The sequence below is a fragment of the Dendrobates tinctorius genome, unplaced genomic scaffold, assembly GCF_039654945.1.
Source record: "Dendrobates tinctorius isolate UK_male_01 unplaced genomic scaffold, ASM3965494v1 ptg000334l, whole genome shotgun sequence".
Classification (NCBI taxonomy): Eukaryota; Metazoa; Chordata; class Amphibia; order Anura; family Dendrobatidae; genus Dendrobates; species Dendrobates tinctorius.
Window position 1 is genome coordinate 585001 of NW_027362000.1, and position 17344 is coordinate 602344.

General features: G+C 44.2%; 1 protein-coding gene across 1 annotated transcript in view; it reads left to right on the plus strand.

The window, feature by feature from the left end:
- The window catches only part of ATOH8 (atonal bHLH transcription factor 8), a 69655-nt gene that overhangs the window by 50937 nt on the left and 1374 nt on the right, over nucleotides 1-17344 (plus strand). The gene's annotated exons all lie outside the window — the stretch shown is intronic.

Below are 17344 nucleotides of genomic sequence, written 5' to 3' on the forward strand. Positions count from 1 at the left end.
GGTTGCGTGCAGGAAAGTACCGGGAGACGAGGTCACAGATGTATGGAGGAGACAGGTTGTGGATGGGTTTGTATGTCATGGTTAGGGTTTTGTAATGGAGTCTCTGGGCAATGGGGAGCCAGTGAAGGGATTGACAGAGGGGAGAAGCTGGGGAATAGCGGGGGGACAGGTGGATTAGTCGGGCAGCAAAGTTTAGAATAGATTGGAGGGGTGCGAGAGTGTTTGAGGGGAGGCCACAGAGCAGGAGGTTGCAGTAGTCAAGGCGAGAGATGATGAGGACATGGACAAGGGTTTTTGCAGATTCTTCGGTGAGGAATGAACGGATTCGTGAAATATTTTTGAGTTGAAGTCGGCAGGAAGTGGAAAGGGCTTGGATAAGTGGTTTGAAGGAGAGATCAGCGTCAAGGATTACTCCGAGGCAGCGAGCTTGTGGGACTGGGGAGAGTGGGCAGTCATTTACTGTAATTGATAGGTTCGTAGGGGGGGTCACGTGAGATGGGGGAAAGATGATGAATTCTGTTTTGTCCATGTTGAGTTTCAGAAATCTAGCGGAGAAGAAGGATGAAATAGTGGACAGACATTGAGGGATTCTGGTTAGTAGGGAGGTGATATCTGGTCCAGAGATGTAGATCTGTGTGTCATCAGCGTAGAGATGATACTGAAAGCCATGAGATTCTATGAGCTGTCCCAGGCCAAAGGTGTAAATGGAGAACAGCAGGGGCCCAAAGACTGAACCTTGTGGGACTCCGACAGATGTGAGGAGGTGGTGTGTGAGTGGGAGACGCTGAATGTCCGGTCTGTTAGGTATGATGAGATCCAGGATAGGGCCAAGTCTGTGATGCCGAGGGATGAGAGAGTCTGTAATAATAGGAAATGGTCCACTGTGTCAAAGGCAGCCGACAGGTCCAGGAGGAGGAGGACAGAGTAGTGTCGCTTGCTCTTGGCGGTTAAGAGGTCATTGGTGACCTTAGTAAGGGCAGTTTCAGTGGAGTGGTGTGACCGGAAGCCAGATTGTAAGCGGTCGAAGAGGGAGCAAGAAGAGAGATGGGAGGACAGTTCAAGGTAGACGTGTTGTTCCAGGAGCTTGGAGGCATAGGGGAGAAGTGATATAGGGCGATAGCTAGATACAGAGGATGGGTTAAGAGAGGGCTTTTTGAGGATAGGTATGATGGAGGCATGTTTAAAGCTTGAGGGGAAAACACCAGTTGTTAGTGATAGGTTGAAGAGATGGGTTAGGGTTGGGATGAAGACTGTGGTGAGGTTTGGTATGAAGTGGGATGGGATCGGGTCAAGTGCACAGGTGGTGAGATGTGATCTTGAGAGTAGAATGGAGAGTCGATCTTCTGTAATGGTGGAGAAGTTGGTTTTGAAGGTGGAGGGCTGGAAAGTCGGGAGGAAGGGCTCTGGGGGTTGTTGACCAAAACTGTCTCTGATGTTATCAATCTTCTGCTTGAAAAATGAGGCAAAGTCTTCAGCTGAGATGAGTGGGGAGGGAGGAGGTGCTGGGGGGCGGAGGAGAGAATTGAAGGTGTTGAATAACTGTTTAGGGTTGTGAGACAGGGAGGATATAAGAGATGAGAAGTAGGTTTGTTTAGCTGTGGCGAGTGTGGTCTTGAAAGTAGTGAGGGACTGTTTGAATGCAATGAAGTGCTCGTTGGAGTGGAATCTTTTCCATCTGCGCTCAGCAGCACTGGAAGCTCGCCTCAGCTCTTTGGTCAGGCTGGTGTGCCAGGGCTGTCTGTTGATTTTGCGAGTTTTGGTATGTGTAAGTGAGGCAGCAGATTCCAAAGCTACAGCTATTGTGGTGTTATATAGAGCGGCAGCGTCATCCGCATTGTGTAAGGAACTTATATCTGTAAGAGGGAAGAGGGATTCAGAGAATAAGTGTAGGTCAAGGTGTTTAAGATTCCTGCGAGGGGGTGAAAGTTTGTGGGGTGGGGATTGTAGACATGGAGTGAAGAGGGAAGAGAATGTGAGAAGGTTGTGGTCAGAGAGAGGAAGAGGTGAGTTAGAGAGGTTAGATAGGGAGCAGAGGCGGGTGAAGATGAGGTCCAGTGTGTGGCCATCTTTGTGGGTGGCTGTAGAAGACCATTGAGTGAGGCCAAAGGAGGAAGTGAGAGATAGGAGTTTAGTGGCAGCTGAGAGGGAAGTGTCAATGGGGATGTTGAAGTCGCCCATGATGATAGTAGGGATGTCCGTGGAAAGGAAATGAAATAACCAGGTGGTGAAGTGGTCAAAGAAGGTGGTGGCTGGCCCTGGGGGGTGGTAGATGACAGCCGGTTGGAGGGGGAGTAGATGCGCACAGAGAGCACCTCAAAGGAAGGGAGGGTAACAGAGGGTGGCAGTGGGATTGGGGTGAAGGAGCAGGTATCTGACAGGAGAAAACCAACTCCTCCGCCATGTTTGCTGCTGGGGCGGGGGGTGTGAGAAAGGTGGAAGCCGCCATACGAAAGAGCAACAGGAGAGGCTGTGTCAGAAGGGGTGAGCCAGGTTGGAAGGAGGAAGGAAAGTTTGGTAGTAACAAAAAGATCATGGATGTAGGAAAGCTTGTTGCAGACAGAGCGAGCGTTCCACAGAGCTCCTATTAGTGGGAATGGGGAAGCGAAGGCTGGGTGAATGGGTATAAGGTTGGAGTGGTTACGGAAGGTTGTGATAGAGCGTGGATGGGAGGTAGAAATGACTGTGGGAATGTGGTGAGGAGGACCAGGATTTGGAGAGATATCACCAGCAGTGAGAAGGAGCAGAGAAAGTGTAAGCAGGTGGGAGCAGGAGAGGGCATGAGGGGGCTGTCTGTGTTTGGAGACAGAGGATTGTATGGTAAGGAACAGTTTTGAGGCGGAGGTGAGGTGGATGGGGAGGATTGAAGAAGAGATGAATTAGCAGAAAGTGAAGGATTATAGGGGTGAAAGTGAAAACAAACAGAAACATTGTTTACAGTGGCTGTGTACAGTTACCTTCAGTTCCCTTCTGGTTCAATTCTGGTTTTAATTCTTAAATTAATCTTTCACACTTCTAGAACACTTATAGGAATCACACTGCAGACTGAAGTCTTTATGCAGACTTGTGCTCTGCAATATATGTACAACTAAGTGCAGTCAGGTGTGAAGCAGAGAGGAGTGGTCTCTGCTCTTCTTGGTCAGACAATTAAGAGTGGACCAGATGCATATGATCAAGCCAGAGTAAACAAGGTCATAAATAACACTGGGGTAAGCTGGGGTTAGCTGAAAGGCATACCATGTGAATGCTAGGTGCAGAGGCAAGTCTATGTGCAAAACTGGGTGATGCACTGTGTGCCCTTCATAGACAGACAGCAGGAGAGCTGGGTGGATGAACATACCATGTGAATGCTAGGTGCAGAGGCAAGTCTATGTGCAAAGCTGGGTGATGCACTGTGTGCCCTTCATAGACAGAGACAGCAGGAGAGCTGGGTGGATGAACATACCTATCAGAAGAATAGAGATGCTTGTTAGAGTGCGATGGTGGCAGGTAGCAGGGCACAGTCTGTATACATCCTTCTGGTTTTAATTCTTAAATTAATCTTCACACTTCTAGAGCACACTTATAGGAATCACACTGCAGTTATATTCTTGTATATAGGGGCAGTATTATAGTAGTTATATTCTTGTACATAGGGGCAGTATTATAGTAGTTATATTCTTGTACATAGTGGGCAGTGTTATAGTAGTTATATTCTTGCACAGAGGAGCAGTATTATAGTAGTTATATTCTTGTACAGAGGAGCAGTATTATAGTAGTTTTATTCTTGTACATAGGGGACAGTATTATAGTAGTTATATTCTTGTACATAGGGACAGTATTATAGTAGTTATATTCTTGTACATAGGGGCAGTATTATAGTAGTTATTTTCTTGTACATAGGGGCAGTATTATAGTAGTTATATTCTTGTACATAGGGGCAGTATTATAGTAGTTATATTCTTGTACAGAGGAGCAGTATTATAGTAGTTTTATTCTTGTACATAGGGGACAGTATTATAGTAGTTATATTCTTGTACATAGGGACAGTATTATAGTAGTTATATTCTTGTACATAGGGGCAGTATTATAGTAGTTATTTTCTTGTACATAGGGGCAGTATTATAGTAGTTATATTCTTGTACATAGGGGCAGTATTATAGTGGTTATATTCTTGTACATAGGGGCAGTATTATAGTAGTTATATTCTTGTACATAGGGGCAGTATTATAGTGGTTATATTCTTGTACATAGGGGCAGTATTATAGCAGTTATATTCTTGTACAGAGGAGCAGTATTATAGTAGTTTTATTCTTGTACATAGGGAACAGTATTATAGTAGTTATATTCTTGTACATAGGGACAGTATTATAGTAGTTATATTCTTGTACATAGGGGCAGTATTATAGTAGTTATATTCTTGTACATAGGGGCAGTATTATAGTAGCTATATTCTTGTACATAGGGGCAGTATTATAGTGGTTATATTCTTATACATAGGGGCAGTATTATAGTAGTTATATTCTTGTACAGAGGAGCAGTATTATAGTAGTTTTATTCTTGTACATAGGGGACAGTATTATAGTAGTTATATTCTTGTACATAGGAGCAATATTATAGTACTTATATTCTTGTACATGGGGACAGTATTATAGTAGTTATATTCTTGTACATAGGGGACAATATTATAGTACTTATATTCTTGTACATAGGGAGAGTATTATAGTAGTTATATTCTTGTACATAGGAGCAGTATTATAGTAGTTATATTCTTTTATATAGGGGCAGTATTATAGTAGTTATATTCTTGTACATAGGGGACAATATTATAGTACTTATATTCTTGTACATATGGAGAGTATTATAGTACTTATATTCTTGTACATAGGAGCAGTATTATAGTAGTTATATTCTTTTATATAGGGGCAGTATTATAGTAGTTATATTCTTGTACATAGGGGCACTATTATAGTAGTTACTGTATATTCTTGTACATTGGAATTGCAGCCATTTTTATACAAAGCATATATAAATAAAATGTTCATTTTTAATAATTTGTAGAGAATCCTTTGCTGGCAATGACTGCCTGGAATATGGAAGCCATGGACGTCACCAAACGCCGGGTTTCCTCCTTTGTGATGCTTTGCCAGGCCTTTACTGCAGCTGAGTTCAGTTGTTGCTTGTTTGTGAGTTCTTCTGTTTTAAGTTATGACATAAGCCTGTGAAATGCTGCTGGATGGGGTTGAGATCTGGTGATGACACCACCATTGCAGAATATTCTGCTTCTTTGCATTTGCAGTATATTTTGGGCCATTGTCCATCTGTATTGTGAAGCGCCGTCCAATCATCCTGGCTGCATTTGGTTGAATCTGAGCAGAAAGTATCGCTCTGTAGACTCCAGAATTCTTCCGGCTGCTTCTGTCTTCAGTCACATCATCATCTATGACAAGTGACTTGGTGCCATTGGTAGCCATGCTTTCCCGCGCCATCACACGGCCTCCACCATGTGTTACAGGGGGTGTGCTGTGCTTTGGACCATGAGCCGTTCCAAACCTTTTCCATACTTTCTTCTTCTCATCATTCTGGTACATGTTCATCTTAGTTTTGCTTCACTGTGGTATTGTAGAGGCTAGCTTCCAACTGTCCCCCTTTTACACCAACCCCACCCTTTTACAACACCGCTCCCATTTAACATCCCCCTTCCAAATGAACACTCGTAACACCTTTTTCTTTGGATAAATTGGCCAAATCGGCTTTTTATTAACAAACATTACAATAAATAACTTTTAGTAAGGAGGTTCTTGGAGCTCCTAACCCTGGCGGAAACCAGCTGATAATAATTATCCATCCAGCATTACCCCCAGCCGCGACCACCTTTTCCATAACATCGACTCCCAGGAACCCCACCCTGTAGAGTCCCAAACTCTGCCAGGCAATGAACCAAAATCCAAACATCAAAGGGAGGTTACCATCCACCTGATGTACAACCTCCACCACAATTTTGTCACCAACTCCAAGAACCCCCTCACCACCGCTCGCCAAATTTACCTTACTCGAACCCCTAAATCAAAGGGTTGGATGGGGGAACCTTTGCTCTTGGTGCCTCGTACCGACTGTTAGCTCCCACCCCTTCTCAGACATATAAACCCTGCTCAACTGTAATCATCCCCCCTTATCGTCCAACCCCTCTAAACTTTTGACCCCCACAGAGCCCACGCTTCTTCCCATATTTATTTTAACCCCTGCTTGCCCTACAAACCAATACATATGTCACTCGGCCCATAGCTTTGCTGATGGCCACGTTTTTCATTTTCCAGAACTGGGCGGCTTCTTTAGATGTTTTTTGGCCAAGTCTAATTATTCTTATTATTATTTATTGTTATAGCGCCATTTATTCCATGGCGCTTTACATGTGAGGGGGGTATACATAAAAACAAGTACAATAATCTTAAACAATACAAGTCATAACTGGTACAGGAGGAGAGAGGACCCTGCCCGCGAGGGCTCACAATCTTCAAGGGATGGGTGATAATACAGTAGGCGAGGGTAGAGCTGGTCGTGCAGCGGTTTGGTCGATCGGTGGTTACTGCAGGTTATAGGCTTGTCGGAAGAGGTGGGTCTTCAGGCTCTTTTTGAAGGTTTCGATGGTAGGTGAGAGTCTGATATGTTGTGGTAGAGAGTTCCAGAGTAGGGGTGATGCACGAGAGAAATCTTGTATGCGATTGTGGGAAGAGGAGATAAGAGGGGAGTAGAGAAGGAGATCTTGTGAGGATCGGAGGTTGCGTGCAGGAAAGTACCGGGAGACGAGGTCACAGATGTATGGAGGAGACAAGTTGTGGATGGCTTTGTATGTCATGGTTAGGGTTTTGTAATGGAGTCTCTGGGCAATTGGGAGCCAGTGAAGGGATTGACAGAGGGGAGAAGCTGGGGAATAGCGGGGGGACAGGTGGATTAGTCGGGCAGCAGAGTTTAGAATAGATTGGAGGGATGCGAGAGTGTTTGAGGGGAGGCCGCAGAGCATGAGGTTGCAGTAGTCAAGGCGAGAGATGATGAGGGCATGGACTAGGGTTTTTGCAGATTCTTGGGTGAGGAATGAACGGATGCGTGAAATATTTTTGAGTTGAAGTCGGCAGGAAGTGGAAAGGGTTTGGATATGTGGTTTGAAGGAGAGATCAGCATCAAGGATTACTCCGAGGCAGCGAGCTTGTGGGACTGGGGAGAGTGGGCAGTCATTTACTGTAATTGATAGGTTCGTAGGGGGGGTCACGTGAGATGGGGGAAAGATGATGAATTCTGTTTTGTCCATGTTGAGTTTCAGATATCTAGTGGAGAAGAAGGATGAAATAGTGGACAGACATTGAGGGATTCTGGTTAGTAGGGAGGTGATATCTGGTCCAGAGATGTAGATCTGTGTGTCATCAGCATAAAGATGATACTGAAAGCCATGAGATTCTATGAGCTGTCCCAGGCCAAAGGTGTAAATAGAGAACAGCAGGGGCCCTAGGACTGAACCTTGTGGGACTCCGACAGATAGGGGGCGAGGTGAGGAGGTGGTGTGTGAGTGGGAGACGCTGAATGTCCGGTCTGTTAGGTATGATGAGATCCAGGAGAGGGCCAAGTCTGTGATGCCGAGGGATGAGAGGGTCTGTAATAATAGGGAATGGTCCACTGTGTCAAAGGCAGCCGACAGGTCCAGGAGGAGGAGGACAGAGTAGTGTCGCTTGCTCTTGGCAGTTAAGAGGTCATTGGTGACCTTAGTAAGGGCAGTTTCAGTGGAGTGGTGTGACCGGAAGCCAGATTGTAAGCGGTCGAAGAGGGAGCAAGAAGAGAGATGGGAGGACAGTTCAAGGTAGACGTGTTGTTCCAGTAGCTTGGAGGCGTATGGGAGAAGTGATATAGGGCGATAGCTAGATACAGAGGATGGGTCAAGAGAGGGCTTTTTGAGGATAGGTGTGATGGAGGCATGTTTAAAGCTTGAGGGGAAAACACCAGTTGTTAGTGATAGGTTGAAGAGATGGGTTAGGGTTGGGATGAAGACTGTGGTGAGGTTTGGGATGAAGTGGGATGGGATCGGGTCGAGTGCACAGGTGGTGAGATGTGATCTTGAGAGTAGAGTGGAGAGTCGATCTTCTGTAATGGTGGAGAAGTTGGTTTTGAAGGTGGAGGGCTGGGAAGTCGGGAGGAAGGGCTCTGGGGGTTGTTGACCAAAACTGTCCCTGGTGTTATCAATTTTCTGCTTGAAAAATGAGGCAAAGTCTTCAGCTGAGATGAGTGGGGAGGGAGGAGGTGCTGGGGGGCGGAGGAGAGAATTGAAGGTGTTGAATAACTGTTTAGGGTTGTGAGACAGGGAGGATATGAGAGATGAGAAGTAGGTTTGTTTAGCTGTGGCGAGTGTGGTCTTGAAAGTAGTGAGGGACTGTTTGAATGCGATGAAATGCTCGTTGGAGTGGGATCTTTTCCATCTACGCTCAGCAGCCCTGGAAGCTCGCCTCAGCTCTTTGGTCAGGCTGGTGTGCCAGGGCTGTCTGTTGATTTTGCGAGTTTTGGTATGTGTAAGTGGGGCAGCGGATTCCAAAGCTACAGCTATTGTGGTGTTATATAGAGCGGCAGCGTCATCCGCATTGTGTAAGGAACTTATATCTGTAAGAGGGAGGAGGGATTCGGAGAATGAGTGTAGGTCAAGGTGTTTAAGATTCCTGCGAGGGTGTGAAAGTTTGTGGGGTGGGGATTGTAGACATGGAGTGAAGAGGGAAGAGAATGTGAGCAGGTTGTCTCACTTTTCTATTTTTAAAGTTGATTGTTTCCACCTTGTGCTGACCCCTCTGTCTTTGCTCTCATGAAGTCTTCTCTGTATGGTAGACGTAGATACTGAAACACCTACTTCCTGGAGAGTCTTCTTCACTTGGGTGAATGTTGTGAAAGGGATTTTCTGTGAGTATCCACCACTGTTGCCTTTCATGGATTTTAAGGCCTTTTTGAGTTCCCAAGAATCACCAGTGTAGGCTTTTTTTTTCAGAATGTACCAAACTGTTTATTTGGGCACTACTAACATTTCTGCTTTCTCTCTGATAGATTTCTTCTTATTTTCAGCTTAATGAAGGTCTGTTTCTCTTTCATTAAGATCTCCTTTGACTGTATGTTGTGGGTTCACAACAACAGCTACCAAATGCAAATGCCACACTTGGAATCAGCTCCAGACCTTTTACCTGCTTAATTGATGATGGATCAACTAGGGAAAAGCCCATGCAGTCCATTAAAGAGCTTTTGAGATAATTGTCCAATTAATTTGTCTCCCTTTAAAAAGAGGCAGCGACATATTAAAGAGCTGTAATTCCTAAACCTTTTCTCCAGTTAAGATGTAAATTTCCTCAAATCAAAGCTACAATTTTGGACATGGAACAGACTTTGCACACACTTGGGGACAGTACATGTAACCTGCCTCATAAATATTTAGACATACGTCCCACCGGATCAGTAGAGTATAGTCATTTTTTTTAAGTCTCCAAAGAAATAACATGGTAAGCTTTTAATCCTCACGCGTTTCAGAAAAAACAACCAGTGAAGTTACAACAAATCTTAGGGGATTTATAAGACACTTGATCAAAGATAAAGTTATGTTAAACAGCAGCTGGGGCTGACAGGCCAATGGATGCAGAATAATTAAAGGTGCAGCACGAAGAAGAGCGTAATAGTTTATAATACAGGAGATGTAGGGCATACAATGGAAGTAACTTATTGATTAGCCATTCTGCATATCTGAGTTTGAAGACTGACTTATCTAGAATTAGTTTGGGAAATCTCACCTTTATTACATCTTAGAACTTATTAATCATTCATCATCACAATATGTACTCACATAGTCTATAATCTGGGCTCCACAAGATCACTATAAGACAAATGGATCACATATGATCTTACACATCTTGTTCATGTATGGTTGTCCTGAAGAAGTAGTCGGTGGACTCTGGAACGCAACAACAATAAACCTACATTTTTACCTTACTATTGGTATGTCGTGACTCCAGAGAGCTCAGATTAACTTCCACTCCCGGCACTTTATTCTGACATATTTTAAAGGGGTGTCCACTACTAGAACAACCTCTTCTTGATCAAAATATTTGGCCCCAATAAAATAATAAAGCTTATACTCACCTCCTGTTTAGGCGTCATTCCCGCAGTGTTGGCACTCGCTCCCCCGTGGCTCACGAGCGTTTGTTGTGACACACGCTCTCCGCCTTTGGACAAATCGAACATGAAGAGGAAGTCAATGTTGCAGCTGATCTCGGACTTCCTATTCATGCTCAATTCGACAGGCGGCAGGGACAGAGACGCCAGCACTGATTGGGTGCCAACAACGTTTCACAACAGCACGGAAGCCCCGGGACCATGAGTGTCAACAACGCGGGAATGGCAACAGCACAGGAGGTGAGTATAAGCTTTATTATTTCACGTGGGCCAAGTGAGGGGTATGACAAGAAGTTGCCCAAGTAGTGGACAACTTCTCAAAGGGAGCTCTTGAATCTGGATTCCAGGCTTTTTAGCTGTTGTGTCTCACACAATCTTATAAGGTTCTACAATTCTTTTATCAATTTGTTACCTGGTTAAGACCCTATTGCGCCTTTTTCACATGTACACATACAAGTGTATATAGAGTGAGCAACTCTAAAGCTTTCTCGCAGGTGAGTGAATTAGTCGGGTACACAGCTGTACAGCAGTTAATTTTAGAGGTCCTCAGTATCAGAGCTCAAGGGTCTACAGTAGCAGAGTTCAAGGGTCCTCAGTAATTCAGTTCAGAGATCCTTACTAGCAAAGCTCAAGAGTTCTTCCTAGCAGGACTTAGGAGACCTCAGGAAATAAGAGGTCCTAAATAACTGAGATCATGGGTCTTCAGTAGCTGAGCTATGGGATCTTTGGTAGCTGAGTTCAGAGGTCCATGTTATCTGGAATCCACAGTAGCTGAGCTTAAAGGTGCACAATAGATGGATTTAGAAATCCTTAGTAGATAAGTTCAGAAGACCTCAGTATCTGAGTAAATGGATGCTATAGTTCAGGGAGGTCAAGCATAGTTTAGTTAAGTGGTTTTTGTAGGGTTAGGGCAGAACTCCACCATAGTTGGATTCAGGTGTCCTTAGTAGATAAGTTTCAGAGATCCTAAATAGCTAAATTCAGTGTGTGAGGACCAAGGCTCAGTAGACCATAGCTGAAGACTATAGGTCTTCAATAACTGACTAAATGGGTCCCAATGTTCAGAAAGGTCTAGCATAATTTGGTTCAGGGGTTGTTGTTTAGTGAACTCATGGCTCCACAATAGTTGAATTCAGGATTTCTTAGTAGGTAAATTAAGAGGTCCTAAGTAGTTGAACTAACTGGATGAGGATCTCAGCTTACCAGTCCATAGCTTAGTTTAGAGGTCATCAGTAGCTGACTAAAGGGGTCCTAGATTTCAGCGAGGTCTAGCGTAATTTGGTTCAGGTCATCTGCAGCTGACTAAAATTTTCAGTTTAGAGTTCTGCCATAGTTGCTGTTAGAGGTTTGAGCTCAAAGGTTCATCTCAGTTGAGTTCTGGGGCCTTAGTAGATAAGTCCAAAGGTCTGGAGTAACTGAGTTTAAGGATGGAGGACATGAGCTTAGTGGTCCATAGCGGAGCTCAGTGGTAGTAAGTAGCTGACTAAAGCTTACAGTTTAGATGTCTGGGCATAGTTGGATTTAGAGTCTTTTGGTAGGTGAGCTCTGGGGTACACAGTAGATAAGTTCAGTGGTCTTTGATTCTTTCATAGTGGCTGAACTTTGGTATCTTCGATAGACTCAGAGGTCAGTATCTGATGTCTGTCTACATTAGCAGACCTTAGGGATAATAATTTGGTTTAAGGGTTCTCAGTAAATAAGTTCAGCGTTCCTCAGGAGCTGACTAAAGTGGACCTTGAGTTCAGTGATCTACCATAGTTGGATTCAGTGGTTCTTGGTAGGCGAGCCCATGGGTCTGCGGTAGAACTTGTACCCATTATCATTTTTGGAGCCGTTCACATGTCTGTGTTTTTTGCAGACCGCGAGTCTGCAAGAAATCATGGGGAGATGTCTATTTTTAGTCACCAATTAAAATTACCTAAGTCCACGGGTCCGTGAAAATCATGGCATCAGTGTGCAGTCCGTGACCACCCCCTGTAATAACTCAGAATTCCCCATTGAGAAATAAATGAGTAAATGCTAGAGCATATTGCCTGGGGCAGAGATGATCAACCTGCAGATCGCTGGCAGCTGGAAGGCTGCTTGCCTGTGACTCTGCCGTCTCCAGCACTCAGCTGCCCGAACACAAAACAGATGCAGCTGTCTACAAATTGGCACCATTGAGACGAGCTGTCACTCGTGGCGCTGGTTGACAATCCAAATATTGTGTATACCTCCCTCAAGACCAGGCTGTCGCTCCAAGAAGCAGAGCCAAATGAGCGAGACGGACGTGCGGGATCTGGAATGATGACGGGGATGAAACATGACAGACAGGAGCAGCAGATGCAGAGATGCAACGCATTCTATGTACAGGACGTTACAAGCAAAAAAAAATGAGCAAAAAGTTATCACAGAAAAGGAGTGCTCAGGCTCGCCCGCTACTAGACATCAGCGACTCCCAAAATTCAATTTTGGTCAAATTTGCGCAAATTTGACAAATTTTGTTTCGATGTGAAAAAATTCAATCCAAATCGAAACTGCCGCAATTGTCGTGAAGAAGGGGTGAAAATTAAAAAACTAAGCAAATAAAACTTAAATTCTCACCTACTCTTTGGGACTTTGGGACCCCTGTTGTCACGACCGCTGGTGGGCTCCTACATTTATCTCCTAAAAATTATTTCTTCAAATACATCTTCTTCTTGATCTGCCGTAGACCATGTGACTATGGGTCCCCTGGCGAGAGAGGGCACCCAACTACACTGCTTCCTGTCTTTGTTTACATAATAATTTTACGTAGAGCCACCACTGGGGGGAGCACTTTACAGCTGAGCTTTATAACTCGGTATACATTTGGCTCCCCTAGTGGCAGTGGCATGCAACAACAACAAATATTTTTGTTTCTCATACTTTTTCTTCTGCACTTTTTCCTTTTTTTTTTTTTTAGAAAAGTGAAAAGAGGAAAGTGCTCTTACGACCTAACGGATTTACTGTAACTTTTTCAGGACTTTGTCGTAAATTATAGTGAAGTCTACCCCAGCCTATCTAAATCCCAATCCTTTCGCATCATTTCTCCATTAACAGCAGGGTATATAGAGTTATGGCTTTAGGGGTTATAGAAGGAGGAATAACTCCCAACCCTGGTGCAAAAAGGGGCCCCAGAGGGCAGTCTGCCACACGAGAAGACACCATTATTATAAACGGTACTTGGCAGAGGGCGGCTGTTGCAGATTTTTCGTTGGAGCCGAGGAGCTTGAGGTTACGTCTCTGTTGGCTGTTACTAGCGCTACAAACAGTAAACAGCCATGATACTGAATTCAAGAAACTGATGAAAATGATGGATAGTAGACAGCACCCCCTGCTGGTAACTGCAGGCAATACACTTTTTTCTTCATGGCATTTTGTGATAAAATATAATTAAAACTGTAAAATATAAATAAAAACAAAATAATTATAGATCAAAAAAACATTATAAACATTATAAACAGTGTCTGTATGATGGACACTGGTATACTCCTACATAGTGAAAAATACATTTTGGGGGATCATGCACAGGGTAATTGTATTTTATTTACCGTAATTCTCTTTTCCCCTGATGGTTCAGCACTCAAACAATCGATTAGTTACAGGCATACTGTCACCACCAATTACTGTCCTCAGTCTCATATGTCCAGCAACTGTCTTGATTCTCATACCCTATAACTTATGATCCACTCTTTTTCAGTGGGCAGTTCCTCTTTAAAAATATTCTGCCAGTACGGTATGTGCTGGAACTATCTTGGCCTCCCCTCCCACCAAGCATGGCTCTTGCTATTGTCCAAGCCGCCTGCCCTGAACTGAAAGCCGCCCGTCTGTTATGCCGTTATGCAGTTTGACAGGAAGAAGTGCAGGAGCAGAGAGACTAAGCCTTGCTCCAACTTCCTGTAAAGTGACAAAAGCCCCACCCCCATTTCCTCTAGAGAAACAATGCCCCATTAACACGTCCTGTAAAATGACAAAGCCACGCCTCCAGTCACTGGATAAAAAGCCACGCCTCCAGTCACTGTAAGTAAAAAGCCACGCCTCCAGTCACTGTGGATAAAAAGCCACGCCTCCAGTCACTGTTGGTAAAAAGTCACACCTCCAGTCACTGTAGGTAAAAAGCCACACCTCCAGTCACTGTTGGTAAAAAATCCACGTCTCCAGGCACTGCAGGTAAAAAGCCATGCCTCCATTCACTGTAGCTAAAAAGGAACGCCTCCAGTCACTGTAGGTAAAGTAAAAAGCCACGCCTCCAGTCACTGTTGGTAAAAAAAGCCACGCCTCCAGACATTGTAGGTAAAAAGCCACGCCTCCAGTCACTGTTGGTAAAAAAGCCACGCCTCCAGTCACTGTAGGTAAAAAGCCATGCCTCCAGCCAATGTAGGTAAAAAGCCACGCCTCCAGTCACTGTAGGTAAAAAGCCACGCCTCCAGTCACTGTTGGTAAAAAAGCCATGCCTCAAGTCACTGCAGGTAAAAAGCCACGCCTCCAGTCACTGTAGGTAAAAAGCCATGCCTCCAGTCACTGTAGGTAAAAAGCCACGCCTCCAGTCACTGTTGGTAAAAAAGCCACGCCTCAAGTCACTAGGTAAAAAGCCATGCCCCAAGTCACTGTAAATAAAAAGTCCTGCCTCTTTCCTCTAGAGAGACAATGCAACACTTCCACTTCCTGTAAAGCGACAAAGCCATGCCCCCAATTGCTGTAGACCTGAATAAGCCCCACCCCATTTCCTGTAGAGAGACAATGCAACACTTCCACTTCCTGTTAAGCGACAAAGCCACGCCCCAGTTGCTGTAGATCTGAAGAAGCCCCGCCCCTATTTCTTATAGTGATCTTCAGATGTCTGGGGAAGGCATGAGCAGCTGCTAACCGGCTGCAGCAATAAATACAATATCGGACCACTCAAAACATAAGGTGTCACAGATTCAGCATCCACTCACAATCAGAGTCAGGAGTATGTTCAGAAGTCTCATAAGATAAATGTCTCCATTTGAACCACCATGAATTAGAATCAGCTCCTCCATGAGGGGAATAATCCTCCATAGTCCTTCTATAGGACAGACATCTAACCATAGAGTAGAACAGTGAGAATTGATTCATCAGCCTCAACATGTTTCATTCCCATCGATGAAGCAGCGCTTCAAGATCATTTATCAGTTTATAAAACAGCACACCTATTTTGTCCAACCAAGGGTTTTGCACGTCCAGCTTTGTCAAGAGCTCTAAGACCATCATGCTCTTGATGAAGCCGGAAGGGCGAAACCCTGGTTGGATGTCTGTTTGTCATATAGAAGTAGCGCTGGGCGATTATTTCTCTGGATTCTGTGTTTTCCGGTGGAGATGATGCTGATCCATGGTAGGTCTAAACGGCTTCAACTACTTTATAAGACCCCTGAACAGGACACCTGCCTCTTAACAGTGTCACGTGAGTGGCAGCAGACGTGGTACTGACATTGTTGGAATGCCATTGGTCTGGGTGGTGAGTATAAGCTGTTTTTATTTTCTATAGGGGCCTGTTTCATTTAAAGGTTATCTACTGTACCACTTTCTTTTTGCTAACCCCCCCTGAGAGCAGAGTAATGTAGGGGGTCATGATTCCAGTGATGTGTCACTGAGCTGCTTGCTGCAGTTTTGATAAAATCCCTGTTTTATCTGCTGCAGATCTCTGAATGCTGAGCTCTGTATAATCCCGCCCACACCACTGATTGGGAGCTTCCTGTGCACCACTGCCAATCAGTGGTGGGGGCGGGGTTATGCAGAGTCATGAATGAGGAGGACTACATGGCAGCAGGTTTACTAGTCCTCTAGGAATAATCTCCTGCTAATAAAACAGTGATTTTATCAAAACTACAACAGGCAACCCAGTGAGTGACACATCACTGGAATCAGGGTCTCTATCTCTATATCATGCTGCTCTCAGATTAGGTGGCAAAAATCCTGGTAACAGTTTTCTTTTAAAAAGGGGTTGTCCAAGTAGTGGACAACCCTGTTAGGGACCTCTATGGAGAATATGGGAAAGTACGGTAGATTTTATGGCAGTGCTATGTATTTGTTTTGTTTTTGCTTTTTTTACTGCTGTTTTAATCTTTTACATGGGTGTTGGTTGTATTTTTTGGAAATTATGGGTTTGGTGGTTTAATTCACAGTAAAGCCATCAGTGCGCTTGGCCTTGAGGAGAAAGGGACATTTTAGGTTTTCCTTTGGCTGATTTCCTTCACATCTATTTAAAGCTTGTTGCTTCTCCGCCATCACCTCACAGCAGGAGATGGATGATTAGTCCAAGGCCCAGAAGGACACGCTGGGATCACACCGCACCAGCCGCCCTTCATATTACATTTCAGGCGTCTTGCTTCCTCCGCACAATCCTCGTCATCAGCTGCTCCGAGATCTCGACCAAAAATTGTAGGAGAATCGGTGACCAAAAAATAAAGACATGGAGGGAATGTCAGGAAATAAAGGGGCTCACCGCACCCATGTAATCAGCCGATCACAGTGTGCTGGATCCTCCGACAGAAAGTGTTCAGTTCCCCAGCAGCGCCACCACAGGGGAAATCTGGCATGACACAGTTCTCATAGATAGGTTTGCTTTGTCCATGTAATCCATGGACGATCTGAGTCCTCCAGAAAGAAGTTCCTTGTAGGACCTGTCTGCTTTGGCGAGTAGATGAGGATCCTGAACTTCAAATTACCGTAGTTGTTTAATCTCTGCGAGACGAGATTTCTGAGACTGTAGAGAAAAAAAGCTCATATGGTGCCATGAAAATAGGAGGAAATTGCATTTACATGTCACTTTTATGAGGATACAAGGTTGTAGTTGTCTTGGCCTTACACTAGGTAAATAGATAGGCAGAGAGGAAAATAATAGATAGCGGATAGATACGGTAGATGGATAAATAGATAGGTAGATAGATAGATAGAGGATAGATAGATAATGGATAGATAGATAATAGATAGATAAATAATAGATAGATAGATGATAGATAGATGATAGATAGTAGATAGATAGATAGATAGATAGATAGATGACAGATAGATAGATATAGATAATAGATAGATAGATAATAGATAGGTAGACAGATGATAGATAATAGATAGATAATAGATAGACGATAGATAGATAGATAGATAGACAATAGATAGAGGATAGATAGATTGATGAAGGATAGATAGATAGATAGATAGAGGA